This window comes from Hippopotamus amphibius, chromosome 12 (genome assembly GCF_030028045.1).
Source record: "Hippopotamus amphibius kiboko isolate mHipAmp2 chromosome 12, mHipAmp2.hap2, whole genome shotgun sequence".
Lineage (NCBI taxonomy): Eukaryota > Metazoa > Chordata > Mammalia > Artiodactyla > Hippopotamidae > Hippopotamus > Hippopotamus amphibius.
In genome coordinates, this window is record NC_080197.1 from 71,610,900 (window position 1) to 71,625,822 (window position 14,923).

General features: G+C 35.3%; 1 pseudogene; it reads left to right on the forward strand.

The window, feature by feature from the left end:
* Positions 1-907, forward strand: LOC130834023 (taste receptor type 2 member 20-like; annotated as a pseudogene).
* The last annotated feature ends 14,016 nt before the right edge of the window (positions 908-14,923 follow it).

The following is a 14,923-nucleotide window of genomic DNA, read 5'->3' on the forward strand; positions in this document are numbered from 1 at the left end:
ATGATAACTTTACTACATTTTTTCCATCCTAGTAATGACAGAATTGGTTCTAGGAAATTTTGCCAGTGGCTTTCATAGCATTGGTGAACTGCACTGACTGGGTCAAGAGACAAAGATCTCCTCAGCTGATAGAATTCTCACTGCTCTAGCAGTCTCCAGAATTGGTTTGCTCTGTGTAATATTAATAAATTGGTATTAAACTGTGTTTAATCCAACTTTACAAATTTAGAAGCAAGAGCTTTTTTTATTGCCTGGACAATAACCAACGATTTTAGCATCTGGGTTGCTACTAGCCACAGTATATTTTATTTAAGACAGCTAATTTTCCCTGTCTTATTTTTCTTTACCTAAAGTGGAGCACTAAAGTGTATTTCTCATGATGATGTTGGGGACCTCGTTCTTTCTGGTTTTTCACATTGTGGTGGTAAGCATAGATGAGGCTATCTAGACAAATGAATACGAAGGAAACATCAGTCAGAAGACCAAACTGAGGGACATTTTACACCTTTCAAATATGACTGTTCATGCAAACTTCATACCCTTTACTATGTCCCTGACATCTTTTCTGCTGCTAATCTTTCCCCTGCGGAAACATCCCAAGAAGATGCACCTCAGTGGTAAAGGATCCCAAGATCCTAGCACCAAAGTCTCTATAAAAGCCATGCAAACTGCAAGAGAAATAGCCTTTCTCTTGCTATTTGCCATTTATTTCATGTCTCTAATGCCATCTGTTTGGAATGCTAACAGGCTGCAGGAGGAACTGGTCCTCATGGCTCCTGGAATCATCTATCCTTCACACTACTTATTCATGCTGATTGGGAGAAACAAGGAGCTAAAACAGACTTTTCTCTTGGTTTTATGGCAGGTGAAGTGCAGACTGAATGAATGGAAACCCTCAACTCTATAGATCAGTAAAAGGCGGATCATGTATGTTCTAGCAGAAAACAAATTGATGGGACCTATAATATTTTGTACTTCCTACTGAATTTTTATAGTGTAACTAAATAATTTTCAGTCTTATGTAGAAAAGTCCTATCAAAGCTTATCACATGAAAGCATACACTAATGTATGTTTGAAAATATAAGAAACATTGGAAATAAGTTGGCCCTACCAATTTTTTTCAGGTAAATAATTTAATTATGCAAAATACTGTAAGAAATTCCTCAGAATTATGAAGTCATCTATGTTACACATACATATTCTATGTTGTCAACTTCCAATTGAAAAATCTATGATCTATATTTATGCATTTTTAACAACTGATGATTTATCTCAGGAAATCATTGCTAATTTCCATTGTAATTAGTACCATAATGTATTCAGATTTCATTGTTTGAACCTACAATCTTTTGGATGGTAATGACACTCAATTTTCAATCACACATTGAAGATGTGTGTTTGGGATAGATGTTATCCCATCATGAATCCTTACTTCATAGTTAATATAGAGCAATTAGAATTGTTATTAAGAATGTAAAAAATTCGAGTGACGAACTTACTGAAAGTAAATTTTATAGTGTACAGTAAACAATACTGAAAAATATTTTATTTAAATAAGTAGGCATAAAGCTTAGAAAAAATCATATTCTACAGTAGTGATGAAGAAAAAACAAGATAATTACCTCTTTTTAATGCTGTTATAAGTATCCACGTTCAGTTAGGAAAGTCATTTCTTCTAGTTTTTTCATTGGGGAAGACCATTTTTGAAATTGGGATCTGACATCAAATATTTCAGTATTCTCCTAAAGCATCTCTGGGCTTTGAATTGCCAAAATCTCCTACATCTTTCATTCTTAAAATTTCTTTTAAAGATCAGATAAGAAAACATCTTCCCCATCTAAAAAATACTCACTAGTGTATTGGCATAGTCATTGGTAGCAAGTTTTATTATAAGAAAGAAATGTATAATCTTGCTCAACAACTGAATTCTACATGACGGTATTAATTCTTGATGTTATGCCATTTGACATTTTCTAAACCTTAAGGTAAATTATCTCCATATTTGATTTATTTACTCATTTGTCATCTGTCTCTCTCAGTATAATGTAAGCTTCAGAAAAGTGAGAATCATGTCCGCTTTGTTTACTGCTGACTCCCAGGACCTACAATCCAGCCCATAAGATAGTTAGTCAAAAATGATTTTTTAATAAAGGAGTAAATTGATGAATGAATGAATGGAGTGTATTAAAGCTTTATTTTATTTTTTTCAATTATTTTTTAAAGCTCTTTATTGGAATATAATTGCTTTACACTGTTGTGCCAGTTTTTGAGGTATACCAAAGTGAATCAGCTGTATTTATACATATATCCCTATATCCCCTCCTTCCCACAACTTGCTCTTACCCTCCCTATCCTAGCCCTCTAAGTCATCACCCATCACTGAGTTTATCTCCTTATGTTATGTAGCAACTTCCCACTAGCTATCTATTTTACATTTGGTAGTGTGTACATGTCAATGCTATTCTCTCACTTTGTCCCAGCTTCCCCTTTGCCACCCCCCACCTCAAGTCCATTCTCTACATCTGCATCTTTATTCTTGCTCTGTCACTGGATTCATCAGTAGCATTTTTTTAGATTCCATATATGTGAGTTAGCATATATTTAAAGTGTACAATTTGATATTTTCTTCTTATTAGTAATGTGTGTATGGCAATCCCAATCTCCCAATTCATCTCACCTCAACCCCACCCCCGACCCTGGCCCCGCTGCTTTCCCTACTTGGTGTCCATATGTTTGTTCTCAGCATCTGTGTCTCTATTTCTGCCTTGCAAACCAGTTGATTTGTACCATTTTTCTATATTCTGCATATATGTGTTAATATACAATATTTGTTTTTCTCTTTCTGACTCACTTCACTCTGTATGAGAGTCTCTAGGTTCATCCGCCTCTACAAATGTCCCAATTTCTTTCTTTTTTATGGCAGATTAATATTCCATTGTATATATGTACTACATTTTCTTTATCCATTCATCTGTTGGTGGACATTTAGGTTGCTTCCATGTCCTGGCTATTGTAAATAGTGCTGTGATGAACATTGGAGTGCATGTGTCTTTTTAAATGATAGTTTTCTCTGGGTATGTGCCCAGTACTGGAATTGCTGGGTCATATGGTAACTCATTTTTTAGTTTTTCAAGGAACCTCCATACTATTCTCCATAGTGGTTGTATCAATTTGCATTCCCCACCAACAGTGCAAGAGCGTTCCCTTTTCTCCACACCCTCTCCAGCATTTCCTCTTTGTAGATTCTCTGATGATGCCCATTCTAACCGGTGTGCGGTGATACCTCATTGTAGTTTTGATTTGAATTTCTCTAATAATTAGTGATGTTGAGCATCTTTTCATGTGCCTCTTGGCCATCCGTATGTCTTCTTTGGAGAAATGCCTATTTAGGTCTTCTGCCCATTTTTTGATTGCATTGTTTGTTTTTTTTTTTGATATTGAGCTGCATGAACTGTTCATATATTTTGGAGATTAATCCTTTGTCTGTTGATTCATTTGCAAATATTTTCTCCCATTCTGAGGGTTGTCTTTTTGTCTTGTTTATAGTTTCCTTTGCTGTGCAGAAGCTTTGAAGTTTCATTAGGTCCCACTTATTTATTTTTGTTTTTATTTCCATTACTCTAGGAGGTAGATCAAAAAAGATCTTGCTATGATTTATGCTGAAGAGTGTTCTTCCTATGTTTTCCCCTAGAAGTTTTATAGTGTCTGGCCTCACATTTAGCTCTTTAATGCATTTTGAGTTTATTTTTGTGTATGGTGTTAGGGAGTGTTCTAATTTCATTCTTTTACATATAGCTGTCCAATTTTCCCAGCACCACTTATTGAAGAGGCTGTCTTTTCTCCACTGTATATCCTTGCCTCCTTTCATAGATTAGTTGACCATAGTTTATTTCTGGGCTTTCTATCCTGTTCCATTGATCCATATTTCTGTTTTTGTGCCAGTACCACATTGTCTTGATTACTGTATATTTGTAGTATACCAATGGCATTTTTCACTGAACTAGAACAAAAAATCTTAAACTTTGTATGGAGATACATTAGACCCCGAATAGCCAAAGCAATCTTGAGGGAAAAAAATGGAGCTAGAGGAATCAGACTCCCTGACTTCAGACTATACTACAAAGCTACAGTAATCAAGACAATATGGTACGGGCACAAAAACAGAAATATAGATCAGGATAGAAAGCCTAGAGGAACAGGATAGAAAGCACAGAGATAAACTAGGGTCAGCTAATGTATAACAAAGGAGGCAAGGATATACAATGTAGAAAAGGTAGCCTCTTCAATAAATGGTGATGGGAAAACTGTTGGGAGATATTTAATCACAATCTCAATTTCAGTGCTTGTGACTGGTCTGTTCATATTTTATATTTCTTCCTGGTTCAGTCCTGGAAGATTGTACTTTTCTAAGCATTTATCCATTTCTTTCAGCTTATCCAATTTACTGACATATAGTTGCTTGTAGTAGTCTCTCATGATCTTTTTTATTTCTGTGGTGTCAGTTGTTACTTCTCCTTTTTCATTTCTAATTCTGTTGATTTGCATCTTCTCCCTTTTTTTATTTGATGAGTCTGGTTAATGATTTATCAATTTTATTTATCTTTTCAAAGAACCAGCTTTTAGTTTTATTGATCGTTGCTATTGTTTCATTTCTTTTTCATTTATTTCTGATCTGATCTTTATGATTTCTATTCTTCTGCTCACTTTGGGGTTTTCCTGTTCTTCTCTCTCTAATTGTTTGAGGTGCAAGGTTGGATGGTTTATTCGAAATTTTTCTTGTTTTTTGAGATAGCGCTGTATTGCTATAAACTTCCCTCTTAGAACTGCTTTTGCTGTGTCCCATAGGTTTTGTGTTGTCGTGTTTTCATTGTCATTTGTTTCTAGGTATTTTCTGATTTCCTTTTTGATTTCTGCAGTGACTTCTTGGTTGTTTAATAGTGTATTGTTTAGCCTCCATGTGTTTGTATTTTTTACAGTTTTTTTTCCTATAATAGATATCTAGTCTCATGGTGTTGTGGTCAGAGAAGATGCTTGATACAATTTCAATTGTCTTGAAATTACTGAGGCTTGATTTATGCCCCAAGGTGTGATCTATCCTGGAGAATGTTCCGTGTGCACTTGAGAAGAAAGTGTCTTCTGTAGTTTTTGGATGGAATGTCCTATAAATATCAATTAAGTCAAGATAGCCTAATGTCTCATTTAAAGCTTGTGTTTCCTTATTTATTTTCTGTTTGGATGATCTGTCCATTGGTGTAAGTGGGGTGTTAAAGTCTCCTACTATTATTGTGTTACTGTCAATTTCTCCTTCTCTGGCTGTTGGCATTTGCCTTATGTATTGAGGTTCTCCTATGTTGGGTGCATAGATATTTACAATTATTATATCTTCCTCTTGGGTTGATCCCTTGATCATTATGTAGTGTCCTTCCCTGTCTCTTGTAATAGTCTTTAAGGTCTAAATTGTCTGTTATGACTCCAGTTTCTTTTGACATTCATTTGCATGGAATATCTTTTTCCATGTCCTTACTTTCAGTCTGTATGTGTCCCTAGGTCTGAAGTGGGTTTCTTGTAGACAGCATGTGTAAGGGTCTTGTTTTTTATCTGTTCAGCCAGTCTGTGTCTTTTGTTTGGAGCATTTAATCCATTTACATTTAAGGTGATTATTGACATGTATGTTCCAATTACCATTTTCTTAATTTTTTGGGTTTATTTTTGTAGGTCTTTTCCTTCTTTTGTGTTTACTGCCTAGAGGAGTTCCTCTAGCAGTTGTTGTAAGGCTGGCTTGGTGGTGCTGAATTCTCTTAACTTTCGCTTGTCTATAAAGCTTTTGATTTCTCTGTCAAATCTAAATGAGATTCTTGCTGGGAAGAGTATTCTTGGCTGTAGGTTTCTCTCTTTCAAGATTTTATTTATTTCCTGCCACTCCCTTCTAGCCTGCAGAGTTTCTGCAGAGAGATCAGCTGTTATCCTTATGGGCTTTCCCTTATATGTTATTTGTTGCTTTTCTCTTGCTACTTTTAATATTTTTTCTTTGTGTTTAACTTTCATTAGTTTGATTAATATGTGCCTCGGTGTGTTTCTCCTTGGGTTTATTCTGTATGGGACTCTCTGCACTTCTTGGACTTGGTTTACTATTTCTTCTCCCATGTGTGGGAAGTTTTCCACCATAATCTCCTCACATATTTTCTCAGACCCTTTCATTTTTTCTTCTTCTGGGACACCTATGATTCGAATGTTGGTGCCCTTAATGTTTTCACCAAGGTCTCTGAGACAGTCGTCCATTCTTTTTATTCTTTTTCCTTTTTCCTGCTCTGTGGCAGTTATTTCCCGCATTCTATGTTCCAACTCACTTACTTGTTCTTCTGCCTCAGTTATTCTGCTGTTTATACCATCTAGATTATTTTTAGTTTCAGTTATTGTGTTGTTCATTACTGTTTGTTTGCTCTTTAGTTCTTCTAGATCCTTATTAAATGATTTTTGTATGTTCTTTATTTTGTTTTTGAGATTTTGGATCATCTCTACTATCATTACACTGAATTCTTTTTCAGGCAATTTGCCAATTTCTCCTTCATTTATTTGGTCTTGTGGGTTTTTATCTTGCTCCTTTGCCTGCAAGGTGTTTCTTTGTTTTCTCATTTTGTCTAATTTATAGTATTTGCTGTCTCCTTTCCCTATGCTTCCTACTAGTAATTCCTCTTATCTCTTTTCTGTTTGGCTTGAGGTATCAAGCACTGGAGCTTGCTGGCTTTTGGTTGGATTTGGAGTTTGGTGTTGAGAATGAGAACTCTGGGGGAGCACTTGCTGATTAATATTCCATGGGGTCAGGAGTTCTTTGGTGGTCCAATGTCCTGGACTCCGCTCTGCTGTCTCAGAGGTCCAGGTTTGACCCCCAGTTGGGGCACCAAGACCCTGGAAGCTGCACGTCATGAAGAAAAAGGAGGTAGAAGGAGAGCAAAGAAAAAAAGGAAGAAAAAAGGGAAGAAGGGGAAACAACAGTCAGATCCCCAAGACTGCTGGTAAAAGCAACTCTAATCAGTCAAAATCACACAAGGAGATGTGCACACTTGCACTGGCAAAAGGAGAGGAGGAAAAGAAACCAAAGAGAAGAGAAAAAGAGAGAGCAAAGTAAAGAATGAAGAGAGTACTCATACCAATTACAAGCAAATCCACATACAAATATATACAGTAAAGATTTAACTAACAAATACCTAAAACCAGAGTCAAGACAAACATACCAAGAAGTCCTCCAATACTTCTAGGTAGGACTCTGCACCTGCTGTGGGGAGGACTGGAGAGAGCTCAGACTCTGATCTGGTATTAGTACTGTGTGTTTTTGTCTGCACAGTCCCCAGTTGCCCCCCATGTCTACAGCCTCTATTGTAGAAACACTCATCTATTCAGGTGATCCACAGATGCAGGGTCTATCAAGCCTATCGTGGGCATTATATCTGCTCCTCCTGCAGCTGTTTCTCTTTCTCTTCTTTGGTCCTGTAGTCCTCAGGGATAAGTTTTGGTTTTGGTCCCTACTTTGCATGTGGGTTGCTCTCAGAAGTTGGTTCCCCACCCAGGCAAGAGGGGGCAAAAGAGGGTGATTGGGGCTCACTTGCAACTTCAGGTCGGAGGATAGGGAGGGATATGGCAGTCTAACTGAAACCTGCAGGAGTGCTTATAGCAGCAGAGGTCAGCATGAGCCTGAGGTGTGCTGTGCGTTCTCCCAGGGAAGTTGGTCCTGATCGCGGGATCCTTGGTGTTGGTGGGCTTCACCTGCTGCCAGGAGGGTGTGGCCAATGACTTGCCTTACACACAGGACCCTTGGTGGCAGCAGGTGGGCAGGCAGTGGGGCCCGGTAGTGCAGGGTGGTGGAGGGGAGTAGAGCAGCGGGTAGGCGTGCGGACAGTAGGCACGGCCCAGTGGTGCATGGCAGGGCAGGGATGCGGGGCCCAGCAGGCAGGGTTTTCAATCCAGCAGCCGCGGGTTGCACAGCTTCACAGCCTTTTTGGCCGTCTGAGGTCTCCTGCTGGCACTTGGAAGGTGTTCTCCAGGAACCACTCCCCAAGTAGATGAATTTTTTGATATATGTGTGGGGAGAAAGGTGATCTCCACGTCCTACTCCTCTGCCACCTTCTTTCAGCCCCTAAAGCTTCATTTTAAATGAAACATCACAAAACCTGCAGATTGCATGAATCTCTTGGTTCTGGTTTCACACTGAGGTGAGAGGCTTATTCAAGAAGAAGCAATTCTCAGAGCAAAAACTCAAGTAATCCATAATTCTAATAGGGGAAATATCACTAAAATATAGCCTTGTCACAGTCATATCACATGTGTGAAGTGGAGACAAGGTAGAACATCAAAATGAGGTGGTAGCTATTACATTTTTAAAAACCATACAAAAGATTTTGTAAATTTGTATATATAATAACCCCTTTTGTCCCTGGTTTTGCTTTCCACAGTTTGTTACCCATGGTAAACCTCAGTCCAAAAATATTAAATGGAAAGTTCCAAAAAATAAATAATTCATAAGTTTTAAATTGTGTGCTGTGCTGAGTAGCGTGATGAAGTCTTGCGCCATCCCATTCCCTCCTGCCTAGGAAACAAATCATTTATTTGTTCAGCCACACTGTATATGCTACCTGCTTATTAGTGTAGGAAAAAGCATAGTATGTATAATCAGGGTTTGGTACTATCTCAGTTTCAGGTATCCACTGGAGGGTCTTGAAACATACTCCCTATAGATAAGACTACTTATATAAATATTCAAAGTGCTGAATAATGCAACTATAATCCCAAATTCTTGGCTACAAATTTATTCTGGAGATGGAATTAAATAGTATTATTTCCAAATAAAAGAGTGAGGCTATTTAGTACACTCATTTCCTTACTGAAAATGCTACTAATAAGTATACTTCAGTAAGCCACTTATGGATTGAATAGTATTATGGACTGAATTGTGTCTCCCCAAAATCCATATGTTGAAGCCCTAACCCTCAATTTGACTGTATTGGAGATAGGGTCTTTATGAAGTTAATTAAGGTTAAATGAGGTTATTAGGGTGGGTCTTAATCCAATAGAATTGGTATCCTTATTAGAAGAAGAGACACCAGGAGTCTCAGAGGAAAGGCCATGCGAGGACACAATGAGAAAGCAACTGTCTGCAAGCCATGAAGAGAAGTCTCACCACAAACCAACCTTAATGGCCCCTTGGTCTTGGTGTCCAGCCTCTGGACTGTGAGAAAATAAACTTCTGTTGTTTTAGCCACGTAGTCTGTGGAATTTTGTTATGGAAACCCAAACAGACTAATGCAAAGACAAAAAAAAAAAAAAAAAGGGAAGAATTGGGATGGAAGGAGCAATATTGAGCAAATAAAATGTTAAAATAGGCTGACAAAATAAGGAAGCATTGGCTGTAAAATGTTGTAATGAAATTGATATCTTGTCATTTAAAGCAAGCTACTGTTAAAATTCTACATAATATGGACTGCACACCCAAAGTTGCTAAATTTATTTTATATAAATTATACCTCAATAAAGCTGATTAATAAAACAAAAATATCTACATTACAATTATTGGGAAAAGTGGCAAGTGCAAAAGGATTTTAACACATGCCAAATAAATTGCTTGTATTGAAAGGAGCCAGTGATTTAATTCAGACATAATTAGAAAAAGAAACATGTTATTGAGAAATATGTATACAATGCAAATACAATATATATATCATCAATATTAGCAAGTGTGTTTCACTTAACAAAAAAATAGAAAAAGTAAGTAAACTCCTAAGTTGATAGCTTGGAAAAAGGAATAACAACAGTCCCATCAAACCCAGAGAAAGCAGACGAAGAAAATTAGGGAAGAAAGGAGAAAGCAGGACTGAAAACCACTAGCAGAACATTAGAAATGAGCCCAAGGATATCAGAAATCACTAAATGAATTAAGTTAGTCATTAAAAAGCAGAAACATTAAAATTTTAGTTTAGCAAATATATATTACATAAAAAATAATTTGTAACTCATTTTTCTATAATAAAATTTTATATATTTTATATGTTTATAAATTTTATATGTATATATATATATATTATCCTGTGTATGAGTCACATCTAAAAGAAATAAAAAATGGTTGAAAATACATAGATAAAAATGTAAGGATACATATGACCAAAGGACTGCTAGATGCTTTCCAATAATAATTCTTTCCTTATTTGTTAATGAAAGACCCTAATATTATCTTGTGCATCTTGGTGTCCAAACTGCTTAACTTTGGATATTCTTGTTAGATGAAAGATAAACCTCTACCTAATTAAATCACTAATATGTTTTTACTCATTTATTTAGCTTTGAGAACTGAAACTGAATTCTGAACTAATATACCAATATACGAAACAAAAGCTAGTGGAACATCACTAGTATTAAGTGAAATAATTTTAAGATGAAATTTATCAATATTTAAAGAGATATTTAAACTAATAAAGGAAACAACAATAAGAAACAATAAAAATGCATAAGCATTTTTAAAAATGTAGTAACAAATTAAATGAATCCAAATTTTTAAAATGGACAAAATTCTGAATCAATACATAGCAAAAATATTAAATATCTCCCAAGTTGATAGACCAAGCAAAGTTAATAATTATAAAGAGGATGTGAATAACACAGTAAGTTTAATCAGATATATGTAGAGTTCTGTAACAACAGAGAAAACAATTATTTGAAAGAAATCTTTAACTTTATAAACATAGATCATGTGACAGAGCAAAAAATTCTCAATAAATGGAAACAGATGTTTATCACATAAAATATATTCTTTTTTTTTACCACATTTCAACATATTAATGAAATAATGGTAATAATAATAATGATATTCTGTAATTTGAAAAGTAAACTGCAGACATACATCATTTTATTGTGCTTCACTTTATTGCTTTTTGCAGATTTTTAAAAATTATAGTGTATTTACAATAGTATATGAGTTTCAGATGTACAACATAGTGAATCAAAATTTTTATAGATTATACTCCATTTAACATTATTATATTATAAAATGTTGGCTATATTTCCTGTGCTGTACAATATATCCTTGGAGCTTTTTTCTTTTATACATGGTAGTTTGTACCTCTTAATCCCCTACCCCTATTTTGCTCCCTCCTTCCCTCTCCCCACTGGTAACCACTAGTTTGTTCTCTATATCTGTGAGTCTGTTTCTTTTTTTTGCTACATTCACTAGTTTGTTGTATTTTTTACATTCCACATATAAGTGATAACATACAGTACTTGTCTTTATCTGACTTATTTCATTAAGCATAATACCCTTCACATCCATTCATGTTGTTGCAAGTGGCAAAATTTTATTCTTTATTATGACTGAGTAGCTTTCAGTGGCCATTAATCTCATTCATGAAGACTCCACAGTCACAACTTAATTATCCCCAAAGATCCGCGCCTCCAAATACCACCACATTGGGAGTTAGGATTTAGCATGTAAATTTGAAGGGGATACAAATATCAGTCTATAGCATCTAGTCTTACCGGTGGGGGCAGGCACTCTTCCATACCCCTTATATACTGGGTACTGCTTCCTCTGTTTCTCTTGGATGACCTTGCTGACTATCAGAAAGTGCTATTACCAAGTGGTGGAGAGGCACAAAATGAGGACAATTCATACTCTGCAAATGATCTTCTCCTCTTCAATATCGCCCATATCTGGCTTTAAATTAATACACAGAAATCTGTTGCATTTGTATACACTAACAATGAAAGAACAGAAAGAGAAATTAAGGAAACAATCCCATTTACCATTGCATGAAAAAGAATAAAATACCTAGGAGTAAACCTACCTAAGGCAGCAAAATACCCCTACCCTGAAAACCATAAGATGTTGATGAAAGAAATCTAAGATGATACAAACAGATGTATAGATATACTGTATTCTTGGGTTGGAAGAATCAATATTGTTAAATGACTGTACTACCCAAGGCAATCTACAGATTCAAAGCAATCCCTATCATATTACCAGTGGCATTTTTCACAGAACTAGAACAAAAAAAGTTTAAATTTGTATGGATATACAAAAGACCCTGAATAGCCAAAACAGTCTTGAGAAAGAAGAACAGTGCTGGAGGAATTAGGATCCCTAACTTTAGACTATACTACAAAACATCAAAACAGAATGGTACTGGCACAAAAACAGACATATAGATCAATGGAACAGGATAGAAAGCCCAGAAATAAATCCATGCACTTATGGTTAATTAATCTATGACAAAGGAGGCAAGACTATACAATGGATAAAAGACAGTCTCTTCAATAGGTGGTCCTGGTAAAGCTGGACAGCTACAAGTAAAAAAAATGATATCAGAACATTCTCTAATACCATATACAAAAATAAAATCAAAATGGATTAAAGACCTAAATGTAAGACCAGATACTATACAACTCCTATAGGAAATGTAGGCAGAACACTTTTTGACATAAAGCATAGCAATATTTTTTTGGATCCACCTCCTAGAGTAATGAAAATAAAAACAGAAATAAACAAGTGGGACTTAACTAAACTTAAAAGCTTTTGTACAGCAAAGGAAACCATAAACAGAATAAAAAGACAACCTATGAACTGGGAGAAAATATTTGCAAACAAGCTACCAACAAGGGATTAATTTTCAAAATATACAAACAGCTAACACAGCTTAATGTCAAAAAAAAAAAAAAAAAAAAAAAAGGCAAAAAACCCAATCAAAAAATGAGAAGACCTATCTAGACATTTCTCCAAAGGAGATATACAGATGGCCAACAGGCACATGAAAAGATGCTCAGTATCACTAGTTATCAGTCTGGACACTTTAACAATATTAATTCTTCCAATCCATGAGCATGGTGTGTCTTTCCATTTATTTGTATCTTCTTCAGTTTCCTTCATTGATGTCATACCGTTTTGGGTATAGGTTTTTCATTTCCTTGGTTAAGTTTATTCCTATGTATTTTATTCTTTTCCATGCAATTATAAATGGGATTGCTTTCTTGAATTCTCTTTCTGCAAGTTCATTTTTAGTGTATAGGAATGCAACAGATTTCTGTGTATTAATCTTGTATCCTGCAACTTTGCTGGATTCATTTATTAGTTTTGTAATTTTGGGGGCAGCTTTAGAGTTTTTCTATATATTGTATCAAGTCATCTGTAAATAGTAACAGTTTTACTTCTTCCCTTCCAATTTGGATTATTTTTATTTATTTTTCTTGCCAGATTGCTGTGGCTAGGACTTCCAATACTGTGTTAAAGAGAACTGGCAAGGCTGAGCATCCTCGTCTTGTTCATGATTAAGAGGAAAACTTTCAGCTTTTCACCACTGAGTATGATGTTAGCTGTGAGTTTGTCATAAGTGGCCTTTATGGTATTGAGATATGTTCCCTCTATATCCGCTTTGATGAGAGTTTTTATCATGAATGGATTTTGAATTTTGTCAAGTGCTTTTTCTGTGTCTATTAAGACGACCAGGTGATTTTTATCCTTCTTTTTTTTAATGTGGTGTGTCACCTTGATTTTCAAATGTTGAACCATCCTTGTTATCCTAGAATAAATCCAATTTGATCATGGTTTATGTTCTTTGTATACATTGTTAGATTTGGTTTGCTAATATTTTAAGAATTTTTGCATCTATATTCATCAGTGATATTGGCCTGTAATTTTCCTTTGTAGTGTCTTTGTCATGTTTTGGTATCAGGGTAATGGTGGAGAGTTCCTTCCTCTTCAATTTTTTGGAATATTTTGAGGAAAGGTATTAGCCCTTCTTCATATGTTTGGTAGAATTACCCCATGAAGCCATCTGGTCCTAGACTTTTGTTTGTAGGAAGTTGTTTTTTTGTTTGTTTACAGAGTCTATTTCACTTCTAGTGATCAGTCTGTTCAGATTGTTTATTTCTTCCTGCTTCAGTCCTGGAAGGTGGTATGTTTCTAGAAATTTGTCCATTTCTTCTTGGTTGTCCAATTTGTTGGCATATAACTGTTCATAGTATTTCCTTTTTTTTTTGTAACTCTGGGGTATTGGTTATTATTTCTCCTCTTTCATTTCTTATCTTGTTTATTTGATTTCTCTCTGTTTTTTTTTTTTTTTTTTTTGATGATCCTGGCTAAAGGCTTATCAATTTTGTTTACCTTTTTAAAAAGCCAGCTCCTGGTTTCTTTGGTCTTTTCTATTTTTTTTGTCTGTATTTTGTTTATTTTCCTGTGATTTTTATTATTTATAAAATGGGGATAATTGTACAAGCATACTTTATTTTATTATACTTTGCAGATAAAGCATTTTTTACATTGAAGTTTTGTGGCAACCCCGAATCAAACAAGTCTAATCAGCACCATTTTTTTTCCGACAGCATTTCCTCACTTCACATCTCTGTATCACATTTTGGTGATTCTCACAATACTTCAAACTTTTTCATTTTTATTATATTTGTTATGGTGACATCTGGTAAATATTCTTTGATGATACTATTGTAATTGCTTTGGGGTGCCATGAACTGCTCCCATATAAAATGGCAAACTTAATAGATAAATATGTGTATTCTGAATACTCCATCCCCCTTAGCTTGGGCTTCCCTATTCTCTCAGACACAACAATATTGAAATTAGGCCAATCAGTATCCTACAATGGCCTTTAAGTTTTCAAGTGAAAGAAAGTGTCACACGTATCTCACCTCAAATCAAAAGCTAGAAATGATTGGGCTTAGTGAGGAAGACATGTCAAAAACTGAGATAGGCCAAAAGCTAGGCCTCTTGCACCAGTTAGCCAAGTTGTGAACACAAAAGAAAAGTTCTTGAAGGAAATTAAAAGTGTTATTCCAATAAACATATGAATAGTAAGAAAAAAAAACAGGCTTGTTGCTGATATATAGAAAGTTTTAGTGGTCTGGATATATCAGATGAACCACAACATTCTCTTC